This window comes from Lepeophtheirus salmonis, chromosome 1, assembly GCF_016086655.4.
Source record: "Lepeophtheirus salmonis chromosome 1, UVic_Lsal_1.4, whole genome shotgun sequence".
NCBI classification, from domain to species: Eukaryota; Metazoa; Arthropoda; class Copepoda; order Siphonostomatoida; family Caligidae; genus Lepeophtheirus; species Lepeophtheirus salmonis.
This window is the reverse complement of record NC_052131.2, coordinates 5,965,327-5,982,358: the sequence shown is the minus strand read 5'-3', so window position 1 is coordinate 5,982,358 and position 17,032 is coordinate 5,965,327. Positions and strand designations below refer to the sequence as shown.

At 31.6% G+C, this 17,032-nt stretch overlaps 1 long non-coding RNA gene across 1 annotated transcript; it reads left to right on the top strand.

Moving 5' to 3' along the window:
* Nucleotides 1–10,779: 10,779 nt before the first annotated feature.
* Nucleotides 10,780–13,406, top strand: LOC121115196 (uncharacterized). Its single transcript, XR_005863431.2, has 2 exons — nt 10,780–12,591; nt 13,002–13,406. It is a non-coding gene; the product is annotated as an uncharacterized lncRNA (long non-coding RNA).
* Nucleotides 13,407–17,032: the final 3,626 nt, after the last annotated feature.

The following is a 17,032-nucleotide window of genomic DNA, read 5'->3' as shown; positions in this document are numbered from 1 at the left end:
CCTGGAATAAAATAAACCCTTCTAGTACTGGAATAGAAGCATCTTTAAACTTTAACTGCGAACAATTTGCAAATGCATTTCTCCCTCCAGCAATGAGTGTTTTATATAAATTACCGTAACAAGTTAACCCTTTTATGTATAGAAAATTTGCGATTTCACACAACCAAGGAATTCTTTCCTTTTTACTATAATTTTTTTCCTCAGAACGAATAAAAATAATAGACGAAAATTGGGGGTATAAATTTTTTTCCCAAAAAATTTTATTTGTTGTAAACAACTCTGGATTTTTGAATTTTTTGTCAAAAAAATTTAATATTATAGGCTATGGCTTTCCCTCTCTCAAGAAAAAAAAAAATATGTAACTGCTGTCGCCCTGGAAAATTATTTCAATTCATTTTTTGGAGGTATTGCGAGTTGCACATTAAGTATCAAAAATGCATTTTCACAATAACAAAATGTATAGATTTTACATATATTCAATGCCCACATCCGGCTCAAGAAATGTCACATAGAATCAAATGAAGGCTTTCAACTATATTACACATTCTTAAGTATTTTGACTCATCTAAGAAATGTGACAATACAGTCTATAATTGTTGGGTTGTATCATTAAAATGTAAAATATTAAATTGGACATATTTATTCCTTATCTTGATTTTTGTTCAAGATTTTTGTTTATATTAACTCATATGTGTCATAATTATTTTTAACTTTTTGTAGGCTCTTTGGATCCTAATAGGACTAACACATTTTTTATATATACATAACTTTAAAATGGCAGAGAGAATAAGAGTCAAGAACTAAAGGAATATTCTATTAGGACATTCTTATGTTATTTATTTAAAAGAATGTCTGGGGCGTCAGCAGGGGGTGGGTCGGAGCCCCTTCCCCAAATTAAATTAAAGAATTCTTGTTTTAACTACAAAATTAATTTTTGAATTTTTCTTTTTTCAAAAAATTTAATACAATTTTTCTAATTTTTTCCCTCAAATTCAATTTTCTGTAAATAGCTATAGATTTTTAAATTATTTTTGGAAAAAATTTAATATTTGATTTTTTTTTTTTTTAAACTTTATGTTTAAAATTTCATGTTTGAAATTTTTTCAAAATTTTTAATTTTCTGGGAAAAAATATATATATTTTTGAAATTTCATGTTGAATTTTTTTTTCCAAAAAAAATACATTTTCTATGTATTGCAATGATTTTTGAAATTTTTCTACATAAAATATAATTTTTGAATTTTTTTTCCCACAAATTTAATATTTTCTGAATAGTTATGGATTTTTGTATATTTTTAAGTTAAAAAGTTTAATTTTTTTGTAGAGCGCTAGATTATATATTTTTTTTTTAAATAAAAAAATTTATTCTTGAAATTAAATTATTGAAATTTTTTTCAAAAAATCGAAGAACCAAGCACCCCAACCACCACCACAAAAAAAAAGATATATAATCTTTGGACTCCCTTTCCAGACTCTACCGATAGGATATAACCATTTACTACATAATGGCCCGTTCAATGTCTAGTCACGGTTTTTGGCAACTTATTCTCTATAAAAACAAAAAAACAATAACCGTGGCTTTGATGGATTTAAACTATAATTATTATAGCATATGATTATGAGACAAGATGTTTCAAAATATAATTTATCTTTAAACTATTATTCAAAATAACAAATGAGCGATTATTATTTATGGGTATGTTTTTGTATTCTTAATAGTATAATTTTGAGTTTTCAAATACAGTAAACTCTTATATTACGAGCAACATCCCGACTACAAAAGTGTCTCTCTTAATTCAGACATAACTCAAAGCCTATTTTTTTAGTAATAAACATCTCTTTTTTTCAAGAGTGGGCCATTGGCCCAGCTTTTTTTTGTCTTAATCTTATTATTTGCATTGGTTTTAGATCAAAAATGTCAACTTATGTAAGGTATACGGGATGTTCAAACATGAAATACAGAAGTTTAGAAATCTCGGCAGGCAAATATCAGAAGAATAATTAGTGCATTTTTTCATTGATTATTATAATGTTCTTAGAATAATGGGCTTTAAAATTAAATCCTGTATTATCATCTTGGGATTCCGACTGTAAAAGAGGGGGTTCAGTGTTATAAAAACGGGTCACAACCTTTTTGTAACACGGATCGGTTTCATCAAACAAAATTACGACCCGGCATCTATTTTATCAGTCTTAATCGTGTATGTCAAAATGGCCATCCTTTTTATTGTAGGGCGTTGACAACAGCCGGGGTTTGATAACAAGTGTTTTCTAGATAAGATATTTTTTGAATTTTACATTATATGAAATTACTAGAAAAGTTAAAAACTTCAAATCAAACACTGTCTCAAGGGAACTGAAATGTAAGTATCCTTTAATAGATTTACTAGTTATTCTGCAGAAAAGTGACTTTAAAAACTCCATACAGATAACAATAAATATAAAACGTTATTCATGAGCCGGTGATTGGGACCCCTATTATGAAGCATGTAACTACCACAGCCTCAGATATCTCAAGAGTTACTTCTTGTAAATATAAATCCTTGCATTAAAATGAATTTCTCCTAACAGACCCCCTTTTTTTGCCGGAGTGGTTTCTCTATGAAGTAAAAAGTTGTAACATGATGCCTCATGGACTTGAGGCCTGGGCTGTTTTCTTTAACTCCTCCAGATTCAGTTTCACCTTTTTGACAGAACCGTTCTATCTTTTCAACATTTCTGACTGTGTTGACGGTGTCCTGGAGACGTCCAACTTCTTGGAGTGTGCGAATGGAAATTTTTCGATCGCGTTCAAGTGTCATATACTCGGCTTCTATGTAAGCTAGAGAACTCAGGTTTGTTTTGTTTTGGAACTAATTATTTATCCTTTAAAATTTCGAAATAAGAATTAATTTCAATCACTCAACCTTCATTTATTATTAAACTAGTAAGTGTTCAGATTTGAATGGACCTCAGTCTAATAAAAAAAATCACAGATAGAGAATCATGGCCTTGTATCTAAGTATTTAAGCATAAAAGTACACCTAAAAATGTATAAAGTCAACATCAATTTAATTTAAATACAAGGGGACTTCCACCCCCCCCCCCTACCTTATCATAATTGGAATGTAGTTGTACACTTATACAAATAAAGAACTCAAAGAACACACTCTAAAGGATATGACATGGCATTTATCGTTTCACAGTCCCCCCCCTACTTATAAACATACTGTGCCTAACTCTGTCTAAGTAGGTAATGGAGATTTCAATGTCAAAGGGGATTCTAAAAAATAAATGTAATAATGGAAAAATAATAATTTAATGAAGATTACTCTTAGTACATTTCCAAAAGTGTCCGACCTGAACATAAAGATGGTAGCACTAGTAAACAAATGGTAGTCACATATACCTATATAACATCTGGTGACAGTTACTTGCCAAAGTTTAATTAACAATCGTTTGATTTGTGTTTTTGAAGGAAAAAACTTACGATTTATTTTATTTCATTTTTTGAGATAGTCTTCTTGTAACTCTACACAATTCTCCCATGGATGCTCCCATCTCTGTAGCCCGGGACTTGTACTAGCTTTTATTTACCAGTGCAGTAATCTTCACATTAAGGTCGGAAACTTTTCAGACCACCCTTGAGTTTATATCCATTGAAATCTAAAGACTTACTAATTTATTAATTAATAAAGGTTCAGTGATTAAACAAAACAAATCTGAGCATTCTAGCTTATGTAGAAGTCGAGGGAATGAGCTAGCTAGTTTTCTTCAATTTATCACAAGCTTGTACGAGTTCTGTCCAAGCACTTTTTTGGAATAACCAACAATTAGTGTTGATAATAATTTGATGCACTTTTAGCTCGACAGTTTTTTGTCTCTTTTTTTTTTTTTTGAGTTGACAAACTGAAGATTAAATTTTGTTTTCCGAGCCTATTGTCATTATTATTGAATTCCTGAGGAGTGAACTTCCTTCTCTACTATATTCAACATATCATTTGCATATGTAAATGCAACTGGATTTTACATTAGCGTGAGCTCATAAAAGACGATGAGTAACCCATAAGATTTGTTGCAGAGTTACAATTCAAGTCCATGTTGGAATAGTAATTATTGCCTATGTCCTTGTTTGTTTCCACCCGTCCCTTCTCCTTGTCAAGGCTACTTTTGGCCTATCTAATGAAACGTCATGAAGGCTAAGCTTCATTCCTCCAAAACATTCTTGAAATTGTCTGGGCTTCCATTTTCATTTCGTGTTCTTTTTGAACATGCCCAAAATACTCCAAATTAGAATCACTGCCTCTTAGTGTTGCATTAGCTACGGTTCTTTGAGAGTGGTGAGTACATACATTTTCTCATTTTACAGCCGCAGAGTATTTTTGTCATTTTCGGTCATTTTCTTTTCAAATTTCTATTAATAGCCCAAATTTTCCAACTCTTTTTATTTAAGGAAAATATATCTATTTTTGATTAATGGTAAGAGTTTAATGGAGAAAATAAGTTAAGTTATTGATGTCAAAAGGAAGGTAGGGGGTGAAAATGAAAGAAAAAATACCGAAAGAGAGGAAGAAAAGGCTCAATACAGATGCTTACATCGAATTTCTGTATAAGAAAGTGCTACCTTGGCCCAAAGAAAAGTTCTGCAAGGGATTTAGGCCGCCTCGTATTGAGATCATTAATAGAGCTGAGGACTCACACATTGAATAAAAGTTGCGCCCAGAACTATTATTTGACCAAACTATAAGTAATGCTTTAAATTAAACATTTCCTTCGTTTCTTGATGGTATTAAAGATGTATTAAACATGACCGGCCAAAAAAAAAAAAAAAAGGAAAAATGACGTGTTTGAAGAATGTCTTGGAGCTGTCATGACGTTTCATTGCATTAGCTATGAATAGCTATGAAAGGAAGGAAATAAACACAAATCCCAGTCTGTATCTTGCAAAGAGTGAGGCTGGAATTACACAGATATCAATCCTCAATTCTAATCTTAGTCCATGAAAGACTTATAGGTATAGCTCCCCAACAAATTATCAGTATTATATATTTCATTCATGAGTGCACACATATATTTACACACGAGTGATTACTTGATCCCTATATGTTCTCTCTGCATTAATAAAATAATTATGATATTAGTTGAACTCTGAGTAGAACTGAGGGCTCAAATTGGAGTAATTCCTTCATTGCTGTATACGGAGTGGGAGTTTGGTGCATTTCCTTTATCTCATAACAACTACCATCTGATCAAATGAAACGTCATGACAGATACTCTGTTCTCCTCCACAACAAACTTCAAACGGCCTTGGTGTTCATCTCCTTTTCGCTTTCTTTTCTTTTTATATACTGGAAGATCATATTTTATATAACTCTATGGAATGGCTAGTATTGTATGCAATATGGAAACAACTAGTGCAATATTTTTCTCAACAGTTCTTAGTACGATCAACAACAGAACCGCACTCTAAAAATGCTTAAGATTTACAATTCTAGAGGAGAGTGGGTCAAAAAGGAGCCCCGCTCCTCAAGAAATATATATTTTTTTGTTTTTTTAACAAATTATAGAGCATTTATTCTTGTTTTCATTATTGAATTGACTGCAGATACGGCATAAAAATAAGAAATATGTTTATAGCGGGTGTTCCGTTGAAATATGAACACTTACTAATTCAATAATAAATGAAGGCTGAGTGATTGAAATTAATTCATATTTCAATATATTAAACCATACAAACAAAACAAGACAAACCTGAGCTCTCCAGCTTACACACAAACACATTCGTGAACTCAAAGCAGTTGGACGTCTCCAGGACACCGTCTACGCAGTCAGAATGCCATTAAATTGATGTTGACTTTATACATTTTTAGGTGTCTTTTTATGCTTAAATACTTAGATACAAGGCCATGATTCTCTATCTGTGATTTTTTTTATTAGACTGAGGTCCATTCAAATCTGAACACTTACTAGTTTAATAATAAATGAAGGTTGAGTGATTGAAATTAATTCTTATTTCGAAATTTTAAAGGATAAATAATTAGTTCCAAAAAAAAAAAAAACCTGAGCTCTCTAGCTTACATAGAAGCCGAGTATATGACACTTGAATGCGATCGAAAAATTTCCATTCGCACACTCCAAGAAGTTGGGAGTCTCCGGGACACCGTCAAAACAGTCAGAAATGTTGAAAAGATAGAACGGGTCTGTCAAAAAGGTGAAACTGAATCTGGAGGAGTTAAAGAAAACAGCCCAGGCCACTTGCCTCAAGTCCATGAGGCATCATGTTACACCCGACTGTCGAGAGAGCTATCAAAAAAGTGGGTGGAAGGAGCCTTGTGAGGGTGGAGAGGTGGTTTTAACACCTGAAATGAAAGAAACCCATCTCATACTTTGCGAGACTCTTTTGAATGAGTCCTTTGAGTTCTTTTCAACTGTTTTTTTTTTTTACTATTTTGGCCCCCTTACACCCCTGATCCCTCAGTTATACCATTGGGTGCATGTCGAGAGGAAGGCCTCCAGTGTCCTTCATCCAAACAGCGAGGCCCTCAAACCAATGCCAGCGAGCACTGGGACGCCATGACAGAGGTCTACATTCACAGTAGGTGTCAGGCTTTCTGTCCCCGCCTGGAAGCCATCATCGCCGCTAAGGTCGGCTACATTAATTATTAAGAGACACACATCTATTTAATTGGTTTTATTGAAATTCTATTGTTAATAAAATAAATTATATCTTGTGGAAGTTTAAAATTCCAAGTGTTCAGATTTTAATGGAGCACTCGGTATATGGACCCACTACTACTACTACTACTTACTGCTTGTAATGAACTGCAGAGGAATATTTCCATTTAATTTGCCGCATTGAAAAAAATATATTTATAATGTAAGCATAATACACCCTTCAAGCTACACAATAATATAAATGAAAATCGGGGAAATCTTTAGAGCAATTAAAATGAATAAGTGAAAAAAAAAAGGATTTAGGAGGAAACATATATGTTATAAGACTATATTGGCCCTTACATTTCAGGTGCCGCGCAACAGGGGCACCCTGCTTTTGGAAAAGTTACAATTATCATAGCTATTTTGATTTCCAAAGTGGTACAATTTGTGTTGGTTAGTACAATTTAAGCTCAAATTTTGTTATGTTCAAAGATTTTTTTAGTAAAAAAAATTATTTTCATTTTTCTTCTTTTAAAATGGACTTTTATTTTATATTTTTGTATTATTACAGAAAATCCCCATTGTATATTAATTTTTGCACAAACATGTCCTCATTTTAGATCCTTAAAATCGACTTAACCTATATACTCAGCCTCTTAGCAAAGGATGTAACAAATGGACATGTCCGGGCAAAGGATGACTGTTGGTCACCCAACATATAGTAGCTGTTTTTGAATAACAGCTATTGGTCCTTCCACTTTCAAAAATAGTGAAAAGCCTGTCTTAATACAACCAAATTGACCCATGAGGACTAAAGAGGTGGGGAGCATAATTAGGGCGAGGGTTAGTAATCTCTGCTTATTCCTTCCATTTGTTGAAGGGATCCATGTTGATAATTTTGAGGTTAAAAATCAGTGTGTTAAGTTTAGCTATAGAGGTTAGAAGTTTAATGGACTTTTACTCTGTTTCATTTAGGGGTACCCTAATAGTAATTAGAGGGGCAGTTTATATTTACCCTTTAAGGTACATGGGAGAGGAAAAATATTTTAATGGCTTTATAGCTTTGTTTAGATTATTGCTGCTAAGTATAAGAGTATTAATTTATAGGAGAAATGTAATCAAATTGATTTTAGGCAGAAACGGTCTAGGTCTAAGATCTTATTTACCAGTTTGTTGCTATAATAACAAAAATACTGGAGGCTTTACCTTAATGTTAAATCGATTGGGCCATGTGTATTTATTCTTGTTAATCTACGTTATAGTCAATTTTAGCTATTTTATCATTAGGATCATGATAATTTCGCAGGAAGTTGGTATTTTAATATTTTTGTAGCTTGTACAAAAAGGGCTCAAATTGCCTTTTAGTTCCTGACTCCCCACGGCGATAGCTGCTCCTACTCCTGCGTCTTTATCATTATTAGTTTGTTTGTCTTTTTATTACTTTGGATCACCAAAAAAAAAAAAGTCATAAAAGGGATTCATTGGCATCTGGAACCAATTTTTTTATGGTTTTATAGCGTACATATATCGATATGTATATCCAAACAAGAGCCTAACAAAAGATCTTAATGAATACTTATACAACTATGAGAAATCAGGTTGCATATTAATTATATGTTTTTATTAGTAGAAAACTATGACAGGGTAAATTTACATTGTATAATTTCTGTTCTTTTTTTGAGGGGGGCGGCTGGGGTAAGCTATCGATTTGTCTAAACTTACTTTTGCCTCTTAGACGTAGTATTGTATGAACAAAGTTGATTGGTCAAACTTGAATTAGCTCATGTTAAAAGTACATGGGTGAACAATTCTCTACTTTTAAATATTGAAAATAATCTCAACATTGACTTATCTTTTTTTTTCATCATTTCCTAGATTATTATATGTTTTAAATGTATATCAATTTATATAGTGGTTTAGTCTCTTTTTTACATCCGACTCTTAAAGGGAAATGAGATCACAATTCGGTAGTTTAAAGTACTATACAATATATTTCAGTTTGGGGCACGACCTCCTAGTAGTTAGGCCACTATGTAAATACTAAATAGCGCTGAACTAGTTAATAATCACATAAACTAATTATGACAATTAATCAATGTTATAATTGAATAAAAATGTTGTGAAAATAACAATTTGCCACTTACACACTACATGAGGGTAGCCAACTGTTCTTTTTGTCCTTTATTTGCATCCTATAAATATAATAAATTGAATTAAATAAAGACAGAAGTTATAAATATATTTTTTTAATCCAAAATATCTTTAGTTATAAAAAAAGATACAAATTTTTTTTTCCTAAAATCCACAAAAACAATAATCATAAATATTCTTAAAATGTATTAATTAAAAACAGCAATGTATGGGCTATTTTTGTGGAAATCAAAAGATATCCACCCTACATAGGAGCGTAGTGGAGTAGGTTTTTTTTTTTTTTTTTTTTGTTTAGGGGGGAGGATGTATTTTGTTTTTACGTTTTCTTGAGACAAAAAATATATTCTGGCGCCCTATTTTGAATGAGGTGTTTTTTAATAAAAAAATGTTAAAATTTATTTATAGATTACCCCTTTTTTTTATTATTAAAGACCCTAACTTCTTATGGCCCTTTTCAAAATAAATTTTCCAACGTGTTTTTTAATCATTATTTATTTCAATTTTTAAAATGACTTTTCTTCAAAAAAATCTGCATAAAAATATAACACCATAAAGTATTTACCAAAATTTAAAAAAAATTTCATTGTGAGGCTATAGTCAATAAATAATATGCTAATCGTCCGAATAAACCATGCTACTTTCCCCAATATAAAAATATTGAATAGTTAGTCATGATAGTTTCCACAAAATGGGTAATTCCTCCTACACCTATGACAACATCAGGAGGCCAAATTGTCTTAATTTTTCGCTAATTATGTTAAGTACTTGGCGTTTTCTTCAAAAATATTAACTATGCATCAGTATATCATAAAAAATAAGACACTGCTTATTTCCAATCCTATGGAATACATTGTTCCTCATTAAATAGCGGACAAATATTTGTTAAGTTGTTAGAAAGTAATTTTTTTGTTTTTTTTTCACCTACAAATTAAAATTTATGCATTTGTTAATACTTCAAAATAGAGAAATTCAGACTTTACAAATGTTCCTTAAGGTCCACTACCACCACCACCACCACCACTACCACAATAACACTACATCGAAATGAGGTATGTGACTTGTTATACCAATATCTCCTGTGATGTTGTCTACTGTTGCATTAACTTACAAAAAAACAAAACAAAAACTATTACAAAATACATAATAATAAGTATATATAGTACTACGGTAATTATAATCTGAAAATCCAATCTATCATCATATAAGAACAGAGGAGGAGGAAGCGGAAATATCATCCTTCTCCTATTTTTTTTAGTATTATGTATGTAACATATGTACTATAAAAATATGTCTAAAAATGATAGTGTCACTGATAGAAAAACCATAGATTTTTTTGTAGTTGTTGTTCTTTCAATCAGTATAGTAATGTGTGGACTTGTTGCAGCTGTTAATCAATATTGTTATATATATAATAGAAGAATAAAATTATTTATTTCCCTAATGATAATATAATATATTTGAGGGGGTTTATTCCATGGATAAAAAAACATACGTAGCTTGTAATATAACTTTTTTAAACTACATAATATAAACTACTAAGTAATGGAGAGTGTCTCTCAGTCATCTGCCCTCTTCTTCTTCTCCTTCTTCAGCTTCCTATAGTTCCAATGGACATGTTTTTCCCTTCTTTCTCTTTAAGTACATTCAGAACACGTGTTTTTTGTATTTATGTACAATATATATATCAAGTAGTATCGGAATCCTACTTGATATTATTACTTATTAGGACTACAACAAATGACGACTAATCATCGATTTTATTTCATTTCAATTTATCTGAAAAGTTGTGTTTTACCAATTTTTTATTTAAAATAATTACATTCTCTTGCTTCCCTTTTTCTGCCCGAAATCCAACTAACTACTAATAAAGAGAGAGAGAGAGAGAAAGAAACAGAAACAATGTCTTCCTTTTTTCTTCTCAGTGATTTATCATTAAGAAAAATAAGTCTTGAAAACTTGCCAGTTTGTTTTTGTATATAAGTATAATATATATCTATGTACATTTGTAAGTAAGGGTGTTAAGATGATGATTGAGGGAAGGAAGAAGATGTATTCATTTTTTGTTTTGTTTTTTTGTAAGCTTATGATATTTTAAGTGTATTTTCTTATCCCCTTTGTAGGTTAAGGCAGGAAGTTGTTGTTGTTGTTGCTGGGTTCAAACAGCAACAGCTGAAGTAACAACAGCAAGTCTGTTACCTCCCTACTCTAATACAGTGACTCAACTCTCTTCATACTAAGATGTGCATAATTTGTACTAATATTACTAATTTATTGGTAATGACAATACTAAGGGAAAATTGAACTTTTCTTTTGTGAACTAGCTACTCTTGAAAATTTGGAAAAAAAATGTTTGGTCATTTTCTTCTTTTCTTTTCCTTTTATATTCTCTTAATTCCCTCCCCTTTTGTGTAAATAATAATAATGATACCCTTCCGAACTTAATGATTAATGACGAACTGGGTTTGAGGAGGAAGATGTATAATTTATCCGGCCTACAATTAATTAGTACTAGTAGTATGTAGATGATCCCTGTGAATGATGATGAGAGCCTGGATTCATCATCAACCATAGAGAGTACTCAATAATGAATATACTGTATTTATTATATAAAAATATAAAACCTAACCCTCCGTGTTCTCCCAAAAAAGGGGGGAAGAAGCATGCCTTAACCAGCCCAGGTAACAAAAAAAAAATAGGAAGAAATCTTCTTTTTCTTCTTTATTATTGTTACTACTCTAGCAGTAAATGCTCTCGCCTGGAATAGCCGACTGCCGGTTTTTCACTTGAATCATCAGAAATAGTATTATATTATTTCTTTCTCATTTTATTCGAGACAGTAGAGTGTAGGGGCGGCAACGGGACAGAACAGCTAATACAACAACAATACATACGCACAGTTGATCGAAAGTGAGTGTGAATCTTGGGTTAGTGCATCATCATCATCGGTTTGTGAATTTATAATAATTTACTTAATATGTTTCATACAACTGTAATATTAGTTGAAGAGGTGAGGACGACATCTGGCTGTTCACTGTCTATTGGTTACTTTCACCCCATCAACTCCTTCGTGCATTGCTGGAGTTATAGTTATGTTCGGACCGGGTTCACTTCTCCTGTTTCTTTACTAATCCCGTTAGCCATTTTGGAAGGAGAGAGAGAAAGAGAAATAAATTGTATCTTAATTCCTAAGAGCGAGAGAGAGAAAAAAGTGATAAGAATTTAAAGAGTAGGGAATTGAATATGTTAAACCAATGAGAGGAAACCTATGTGGGAGGAGGATCATCGTCCCATCAGAGAAGTCATCATCTCGATACTGCATACTACTTGCTTAACTTATTTGTTTATCGTCGTTGGGGGCAATTGATTTCTTATTTGTCTACTATGTTTTTTTGGGGCGTGGAGTTCTTTTTCTTTCTTGCCTTCTTGTCTTTCAAATGTTGTTTGTATTTCGGTGGGTCCTTACACGCAAATACTAAAGTAATGAATGTGTGATCATATTTTTTCTCTTTCACAAGCACCCAGAGTCACGCAACTCTTCATTTGTTCATAATAATACAATACGCTACATTTGTGTTGTAGCTTTATAAGTCATTGATTATAATGTCATTTATATTTTTACTTCTATCATTTATAGGAATGCGAATGATTTAAGGACTCGAAACGGGAAAAATCATGATCCAACATACAAAAGATTTGCGACAATCAAAAGAAAGAAACATTAAAAAAGAAGACCACTAACACCGAAAAGGATGATTTTTGCAATCTTGCACAGGTTTTATTTGGTTATGTGCAATTCAACTAAGTGTGAGCTTTTTTTGTAATACTACTACTAAGAATATATACTAAGGAATCAGGTAAATGACCGGTGTTATGGGCGATCTCACTGGGAAGTGTGTAGCAGAGCAGGAGCAGGCCTGCCTCTTGCGCGTGTGAGCTGATGCTTCTTTTCTCTTTTTCCCATTCTATTTTACTCAACGCACTTGACGATTTAAAAAAAAAAAAAAAAAAAAAAAACTAGCGCCCGGGGTTTAGGGCTGCGTGATATTTTTTTTATTATTATTTGTATGTTTTTTTTTCTAAAAAATAAAAAAATATCCAGTCTAACAAAGTTTCGAAATGTGACTGCATGTGATTTCGTTTCAAAATTCATGTGTAAACGTTGCTACATATTATATTATCAGTATATATATTTCTATAACAAGTATCTCTTTCAGTGTTGTTGAGTGTTTTTCCGAAGGATGTCTCTTTGCTCTCATATTTATTTAATACATACCTATATCAGAAGAATCATCTATAAGTCGTTTGCTTTGTACTTTATCAGGTGCTCTGTCAGCGTATAAACTTAACAAAAAAAATTGTATCATTTATTCATAAACTCTCCCCATTTCAAATTGCTACTTTCATAAGTTTCAGGGCATCTGCTACAGTACATGGCTAAAGGCTTTATACTGGTGACACCCTTTTTATTATTAATATTATATTACTATTCTCATATTATTTTAGTTCATTATTCTTTTTCTTTTTTTATAAATTGAAAGAAATTGTTTAACTTTTTTTTGTATTAAGTGTAATACATTGTTGTGTTATTGCTAAGAATATATACTTTTGTTGAAATTTTATTCAGGCATTTTTTTTTTTTGGAAAGTTTTTCTTTCCTTTTACTATTATTTTCTTAAAATATGCGCGGTAGGTTAGCTTTGGAATGCGGATATTCTTGTCCTCTTTCTTTTCTTCTATTTGGTTTTTTTATAGTTGTACTATTAGGAGTACATAATATTTATTATATTATATAAAACTTTTACTACATGACTGTGTACTTATACATATAAAAGATGTCTCCAGTTGTCAATTAGGTCGGTCGACCCTCTTAAAAATGATTATTTCTCTCTCTCCTAAGGACAAAGAAGAAGGTAGTTTCATAGACCAGGTGTTCAACGTTATTACTTCCCTTTTTCTTCTTTGGGGGAGAAGAGGGGGGTTTGTTATTGTAAATAATATGTACTATGCTATATTTTTTCTTCTTAAGGTGACTTCTTATTATCGTTGATAGGAAGTTCATATGTTCACGCATAGTTACAGCAAGCTTCAAGGCTATATATATATATACATATAATTGCTGCCTTTTAATCGAGGTGTTTTTTTCTCCCTGCGATTACTTATTACTCCTCTTAAATAATATTAAGGGTTTAAGTAGGTCACTACTACTATAAGTATTAAGTCGTTAGTTATTATACATACATATATCATATATGCACTCTTATTTTATGTGTTTCCCTTGTTTAGGAGAAACTAAAGTTGATGAGTCGCCTCCTTCCAAGTTTTTTACTATAGGGGGATTGTACTGTGTTTGCATCGTCCTTGGTTTCAGTATCGTTGTTGCAACGGGGGACGATGGTTGTTGCGCGCGTCTAGACTTCTTGTTTCCAAAATGGCTTTTGAATGCAGAGGTTATGTATGTTGTTCTACTAGTTATTCTTATATTATACCTAGAAGCAAGTTCTTCTCCTCAAAAGTAACACTTAAAAAAGAGGAAGGAGTCAAACATTATATATTACGAGAGAGAGAGAGAGAGGATAGGTTGATGACTTTTACTAAATATGTACAAATACATATATATATATATATTATATGTTTTTCATAGAAGAACAAAAAAGGGTTCATTGACCCTAATTTTAAACAACTAGGAATCGCTTTATGATACTACATACATATGAACGAACGAACGAGGCAAAAAATGACAAATCTATATATTTTTTTACGTAATATTAGCGCACTCGGACATGTTAGCTCGTTATTATTTTTATTTCTACTATTCATAGTTTAATAACTAAGAATACTTTTATTATAAAGGCTTCTGAGAAGGAAAGTCCAAGAAGTGAGAGAGATTCTTTTAGTAACTACATAATAATGATGTTATGTTGGAAGAAGAAAAAGGAGGTTGAGCGAGATGATGAATGAATGATCGAACTTTAATCCTAGTTGTAGATGGATTACGCAAGAGATGTATAAAAAATATTCTCATGTGTGCTATACATTAGTCATCATAACATTCCCAGGTTATTAACTTAATATACTTACTTCCTTGGGTGTACTATGAACGGCTATGCTTGTATATTACATTGAAGAGCTGTTTCACTCTTAAAATGTATTAAACTATAATTTTTGTGAGAATGCATGATTGTTGAACTGGCCCAGGGTGTAAAACAGGTCCTCCAGATTATGCAAAACCGTCCACTAAAGTTCCCATCGAATCTCATGGAGATATAAACGGATAAAGACCATAAAAATGTTAAGGGCGATTAGGATTATCCCTCAAATGCCAAGAAACCTTTAACGCTAAATTTATACAAATATATATAATAGAGATGGGTGGCCTCTCAGCACTCTTAGAAATGTTATATATAGTAGTTCAATTTGCATGCAATTTCTAGGAAGACATTTGGAAAAACCATCTTTATTTCGAATCTTTATTTACTGCTGCCACAACTTAGCGAATGGAGGTGGAAGATTTAGTCAATTAAATGCAGATTTGGTCATAGTTTCTGTAACAAAGTAAACCTTGCTGTGGAAATTCTATCTGAATTCATGATGCATTTTGTTGCAGAAAAGAGGGATAATGTTCGTCAAAGCAGAAAAACAACTTTAATATGAAAAAGGATATTCTACTCAGAGAAATATCAAAACTGAATGGTGCATTGTCAATAGTTACTTATTTGTATATTAAAGACAAGTCTAATATTATTTAATAAAATATTTTTTATTAATGTTGTTTTCTCAGTTGTCTTTTCTTTCCATTCATTTATGCTTGCAAATTTGTTAGGAATCGACCTTCTTATTGATCCCATTTCCCAAAATAATTTCAAAATTTAGAAAATATTAATATTATTTATTTAGTGAACGTAGCTATATTTTTAATGACGACTAATGTATTTGTTTATTTTGTTGTTCATCCCTAAGTGTATCCAATAAAATTATAGTACCAATTCATATTGTTAGTACATTATTTTATAATAGGGAGAATCATCCTCATTTCGTACCTCGCAAGGTCGCAATAAACATGTAAAGATGTCATTTTAATTATGATTGGATGTCTGTAGGGATCATACAAGGGTGGTCTGAAAATTTTCCGATTTAAAAGATACAAGACATTTTTTTATATATTTTTTCAGCAGAGTTTTCTTGTAACTCTAACACAGTTCTACCAGCCATGCTCCCATCTCTGACACCCGTCAAAATAGTACTCTGTGTGTTTTTCTGCAAAATAATTGTTCACAAGTCACATTGTTTTTGGTACAATAACTCCGAGTTGGATTGACTTAGATGCGTCAAATTAAAAAAAAAAAAAACAGGCCTCTATACGTTTCCTATTGATTGAATCTATTTAAAGGTAATCATTTCAAAAAACTATTATTTAATTTCAGCTCAATAATCGATTTTTCCCATTTTCAGAAAAACAATCGCATCAACTTACTCAAACGACTTTTACATATAACAATTGCAATTTCCAAAAGGGCTGAAACTTTGTTGAATAACTGTCAACCGATACTAGATAGATGTGACCAAGGTTATGCATAACGCGTGTACGACTGATGTTTTACTTCCACCACGCTTTTTAATATTGAGGTCATAGTGTATGAGTGGTTGCGTGTTTTGTAAAAATCTGTCTTTCTTTTTCAGCGGTCGGTACAATACATCAAATTGAAAATTTTAGCAATAGTCACGTCATAGATGATTGGTTGCATTTTTTTTCATGATGGTCTAACCTGGGATGTAACTAGCTTTTATTTAAGAGTTCTGCCATCTTTACGTTGAGGTTTGAAACTATTCAGACCCCCCAAGGTAACTAAAAATACAATTTATGTCAATTACGCATATCTGGACTGATGTGTGTCTTCCACAACGCCTTTTCCATTTTTAACTTGTCGATGGAGTGTGACGTGATAGTCGATATACATTGATTGAATTCACGCTTAATTATGAAGTGATTCATCTTAATAATTAAGACAAAAATGCTATTCAGTTTTTAAAACTAAGTATACCTGAAAAATAAAATATTATAGAACTGAATTATCTATATTTGGAAAACATAAAAAAATCCATAAATTACTTCAAAACATGAAATAAAATAAATTAAGAGTAGGATAAAAATTTGATATTTAATTACTTTAAAAGTCATCTTTCTTATTTTCCTAGCTAATTTATTTTTTATACGGCTCTTATTAAAATTTATTAATATATTTTAGTC